The sequence below is a fragment of the Pavona decussata genome, unplaced genomic scaffold (assembly GCF_977016875.1).
Source record: "Pavona decussata unplaced genomic scaffold, jaPavDecu1.1 SCAFFOLD_386, whole genome shotgun sequence".
In the NCBI taxonomy this organism is placed as follows: domain Eukaryota; kingdom Metazoa; phylum Cnidaria; class Anthozoa; order Scleractinia; family Agariciidae; genus Pavona; species Pavona decussata.
In genome coordinates, this window is record NW_028145758.1 from 1,216,565 (window position 1) to 1,222,500 (window position 5,936).

A 5,936-nucleotide genomic window follows, 5' to 3' on the forward strand; every position below is an offset into this window, starting at 1 on the left:
TTTTGGACTGAAGGCTAAAAAGGTCACTCGATGTCATTAAAAATACAACAGTGGTACTGTTTTCGCATGCTGTTGAAATGAATGACATGCATGGCGTGTAATGCAAAGCGGGCCCGTTTATATTTAATTATGCCAAACTCTTTTGCACTTTCGCTTCTTCATTTAAAGTGACAGATATATAAATTAAACTTGAAACTGATCTTCAACAAGGAAACTATCCCTGATGAATGAAATTTAATTTAAATGGGCTAAACCGCTGCACCAAAACTGAGACAACATTTCTCGCCGTAGATTTACGGCGGAAATCTGATCAGTAGCCGACTAGCTCCGACTGTTGCAATGTGGTGACTCTGTTTCAATATTCGGTAACTTTTGCTCTGACAGTTACGAATACAGAAAAAAAAAAAACATGAACCGCGTGGAAAGAAGCTCTTGAAAGGTTATTATTAAAGTTTTTTACGCGACTTTCTTTGTTTTGTTATTTTCTATTATTCATTTTATTAATTTTATTAATTTAATTTTTTAATTAATTTAATTACAATTTAATTATTATTCATTTTAAAATGTATTGCTTTTAGGCCACAAGTGATTTAATGGCCTGGCACCAACTTACCTATCTGAACCTTTACACTATCATAATAGTCCACATTTACTTCGTTCTAGTTCTCAGAATCTTTTAGCTGTGCCTCAATCTAGCTTAAAGACGAATGGTGATAGAGCCTTTTCTGTAGTTGCTGCTAGGCTATGGAATCAATTACCTCTTGAACTCAGGAGTGTTACCTCTGTTGACCAGTTGGAGACGCAGTTGAAGACATACTTATTTAAATTGGCTTATGATGTCTAGTTATTTGTAGATTAGTTAATTTCATTATAATAGCTATTAGTTTGCATTTTATAGTTTAAAGATTGTTGTACAGCGCTTTGAGCAATTAGTGGACACAGCGGTCTACAAGCGATTTTGTTATGGCAGTAAAAACTTCTGGATGCCCAGATATCCTAAACAGTGATTGTGCGGCCAGCCGTAGCCAATCAATGCAACGACCAAAGTCCATACACTTAAACTCCGAGCTCCTAGTCATAAAGATTCTAGTAATTAAATTCTAAAACTATTCACCATCCATAAAATCCTTAATCTAAATACTAAAAGTTCTCAGTGTTCCTCACGATGAAAACACTTGAAAAAATAAATAAAAATCAAGGTACAATAAAACGCCTAATGTCCATTATTTCAAAAGCTTAAAGCGCCTTGTAATATTGAGTGAGCTTGTGATAACTGATTTCTGTATCTGCAGAGCTATTGTGTCGCTTTTATCTCCCACTAGCTCTTTAAGTGCCTTCCTGACATCTCTTGAGTAACCTTCGAGTACATCCACAATAATATTGAACTATCTCACACGATATTCAGGATATCTCTGCTCGAGCACCCAGAGTAATGGCCCGTACTTTGTTGTCTTCTCCCTGTTTTCTCCTTCAACCTAAGGACAGCTCATCTCTATCACCGATACTTTGTTATTCTCCTTGTCCACGATGGGGGCATCGATCCTATTCGCCTTTACGTGCGTGTTATCTGCATACAGGGGAATGTCCCAATATGCTATCACCCTCTCCTTCTCGTACATAGGCTTAGGCTGGGTCTATTTAATTCTACTTTAAGTGGATTTTGGTGGAGTGAAAAACAATTACATGAAGAAATCGTCTATTCAGCGAGGAAAATTCTCATTGTCCACACAAATTAATGTTTTTAAGCAGCCTAAAGAATACTGGAAATCCACACAAACCCAAACACAAACGGATTAAAAAAGTAAGGAGTCCGGTATTCTGATCAATGGATTACTGCGTCGCCGCAAAAATCTGGTTTCAAAAACATAACGCTTCTAAGTTCGGATCCTTGCTTCGACGAGTCCGCGGCTTCCTGTTATAAAATATATTTTCTTCTCGAAGATGGGTTTCTGTCCATGGCCTTGCATACTGGCTCCTTGCCTTTTTACAGGTTCTCTGAACGAAAAGCGACGGTAAGACTGAAAATGAAATATTCAGCAACCCATCAATGAAAATAGGTAAATCTAAACCGCTAAATCTTCCGTACAGCTGAAAAACAAAGTGACTGTTTATAAAGTGGCTTTCATGTCTTAGTTGCCGATAAAACAACACGTTTATAAATGTTTGCCATGCAATTAGGCCACGGACAAAATATATGTTCCCTTCAAACAACAATATGTAAGAATCAGTAAATATAAAAACCAGGGGCGTAGCTAGCCTTTAAGCCATTAAGCACAGGCTTAATAAGAACTTTCGTTATTAGTTTTTTTTTAACAGCCGAAATTCCGTATTTTCTTTTGCTTACTATTCAATAGCGAGTACCGGCTTTATCAATGTTTTATTTTGAAAAACAAAATAATGGCTCTTAATATTATGTATTAAAAAATACTGAAAGGTTAACAAAATAAAGAAATGTTATATAGAACTTTGAAATAGTTTTGCGCACGAAACTTTAGTTGACTGTTGATTTCCGCCTTACGACAGCTTTGACAGTAGTGCGCCTGTAATTGTTACAAAGAAAGTAGAACGAGCATAAGCTGAACATTCAAAATACTTGTCAATGACTTCAATTGATCATTCAGCAAGAGAACTTAACAAAGCGTGTTATTCGGCATATACCTGAGGAAATCTCTATTTGCGTTCGTTTTGTGCACGCACGAGAGGACAACAAGAAGGTGCAGGTACGGGAGGAGTTCCTTGGGCTTGTACAAGCTGGGAGTACTACAGGACAGGCGCTAGCCGAGAGGTTTCTAGAGTCCCAGCAGGGCTATGGCCTGGATATTGACCGCATGCGCGCACAGGGCTATGATGGGGTGGCAAACATGGCAGAGATTCACAGAGGTGCCCTAGCAGGTATCGCGTACCAGACGCAGTTTATGTCCATTGTCAGGCTCACTCCTTTAACTTGGTGAGAAACATGTTCGGTATTACTCTGAAAAAGGGACTTTTGGCGTTTCAGGAGTGTTTGTCTTAAGATGTGGCAGTAAGGGTTGAGATGGAACGGCGCGCCAAGTTGCGAGCCCTGTGTGAGACACGATGGGCAAGTAGGGCTGACTCGTTGTATACCTTCCGTACAGCCTTTTCAGTGGTGGTACAGGCAGTAGAGAGCCTTGCAGAGGATGGAGACGCTAAGGCGAGAGGGAACGTGAGATCCATCCTGTAGTTCGACCTTTCGAATTGGGCTATGTGCAACAGGGCATGTCCTTTCAAATACAGTCGCACTATCCACCATGCTCCAAGATTAATCTACCAACCTTTTTGTGGCAGCCACGGAGCCAAAGGTAGTCATCAGTGTATTAAGGGAGGAGAAAAAACGACCAAACGGTTTGGAGTGAACTGTTTGAGCGTGCAAAGGAGTTGGCAGCAGGTTGTGAAATCGAGCCCAGCGTGCCAAGGATGTCTGCAATCCATCGTAACCGAGCCAACGTACCTGCCGTTACACCACAGCAGTATTGGTACAGAGCCCTCTACGGGCCCCTTGTTGATCATCTTTTTCAAGAGCTCAATGACAGGCTGCTCAACCACAATGACCCGGGTTCCTGAGTCAATACTTCATACTTACGCAGCTCGGATCACTCAACAGAGAAACTACTAACAAGATTTACAATGCCTATTCCAACGACTTGAGTCATAGAGTGGCCTTCGACAACGAGATCGTTCGGTGGAAAGCCAGATGGGTGCTTGCCGAGGGGGAGAAACCAAACAACCTCGAGGATACACTAAGCTACGCAAGTGAAGATTCCCATCTGAATGTTACCACTGGCTTACCATTCTCCCTACCATGCCAGTGTCCACTGATACACCAGAGAGATCATTTAGCACCATGAGCTGTAATCCATTTCCATCCTAGCCATCCACAGCCAAAGATAATTAGTGCTAGTTTCTGTGCACTAACGAAACTTAACAATTATTTTAGATTCCACCGATTCAAATATGTGTTTAACCACTCAGACTGACACTAAAGATAGGTGACACTGCTCCTTTAAGAAACAGCTTCAATCTCACAAATATCATCAACTTTTTACTAGGAGTCGCAACACTCTGGATTTGATTCTTATTAATCTTCGAGATTCACAGAGCAGTGCAATCTTCTACTTGATTTTAAATCATGGAATGTAAATTTGACGAACCGTGTGACTGAGCGATTTCAACATGCCCATCTGTATAGCACATACAGACTAGCGAAGACTTTTAGATATAGTGAACTGTAAATAGTTCTAATTCCTTTCTGTAGGTGTTTCATGCGATCATATTTATACATATTTTTTTTCCTTTTTTCTTAATTGGACTTTTCACGTAGGCATGCAATGCGCCGAAAAATAAAACTGCCTTGGCCATTCGTAAGACACCGTTACATCGGTTAAAAGCTTGGCAGCGTTTTAAAAAAATGTACGGTTTTGTTTAATATTGGTGCAGGAAAGTTTCCCACTTCTGGTGTTCGGGAGAAAAAATAATACAATTCAGACGTAATCAGCTTTTACAGATATCCCGGTGCTTTATTTCGAAAAACAATTCAACTTTCTTCTACGTAAACGAAAGGTTCGCATACAATATAGAACTAATAGGGAAACTATTGAGAACAAGAAGCTGTCTCCAGTTTATACTCGGGCTCTATACAGAGATATAGTGAGGCAATAAGTAACCACCAGATAGAATTGCATTTCTTGCAGTCAGAATGAAATACAGGGAGAAAAGACATTTGTCATACGAATGCTTTTTATAATCCGCGGGCTTTAATCCATACGTTTTCACCTTTCGTTTAGAGACAGAAACCATTTGTACGGTCCTAATATGTATGTGACGCCGGGTCAATGACGGATCGTAATTTTCGGTATGATCTAGACCCGGGGGGTACTCCCTTATGTGACCTTAACGGGGACGTGCGGCCCGACAGGGTATGGTTTTCAGGGTGTTTTGTCTTGAACGGGGTATCTATTTCATCACTTTCTGTCTTAAACAGGGTATCCCTACACGACCTAATGGCTTAAACAGATTGTGATTGCCATGCATTAAAATACAGTAAGAAACTAGTGTATTCTTATTTCATTCTAGTCTTAAACTGGGTGTGATTTTGGTTTAAATGTCTTTGAAAGGTCCTGAAAATTTTTTTTATTCTGTCTTAAACGGGATAGGGAAATCGGAGAATTGTGTCTTGAACAGGGTCAGGGCTTGAACGCCCGGGCCCCACATCCCTACTTAAGCATCTGTTGAGTAGCCCCCCCCCCCCCCCCCCCGGAATCTAGAATAACGTTACGCATCACGCGTACCTTTATATCCTTGTACGTTTTTCAATGTTTAGCTGTTTATATTTTTAAATGAAATTCAGGGGAAAACATTTGTTATTCACCTTCATTTGACTACAGAATCCGTTTCTACATTGATTGTTTTTCTATAGTAAACGTGAGACATCTTTATCTATCATTGCCCGCGAGGTCATAGACTGATTTAGTTGCCAAATTTTCGGTTAAACAAAACTAACCTTGAGGCACTCAGGTTAGCCTAAAAAACACTCCGGTTTGCCTAGAGAGCACTCCAGTTAGCCTAAATAGCACTTAGGTTAGCTTAATGGTTAGCAGTTTATGTTGGGGTTGTTCATGCCTCGCATGTATCGCATGTTTAGTTCATGCCTCGCACGTCTGGCTAGGCTTGCATATTGTAAACACTCCTCACGGCCCGAAAACAAAGAACGCGACCGAGAATTTAAAGAATTTGATAACACGACAGAAAACGTAACCCGTACCAGCCGAGTACAAAAAACGAGACCGAGAACAATAACTCCTGGCCCGAAGTCTTATCTCTTGGCCCATCACGACCCCAAAAAGAAAAAAGAATTTGATAATGCTACCAAAACCTTAACTCGGTCCGCCTTACGGCCCGAGTAAAAAGAATTTGATAAT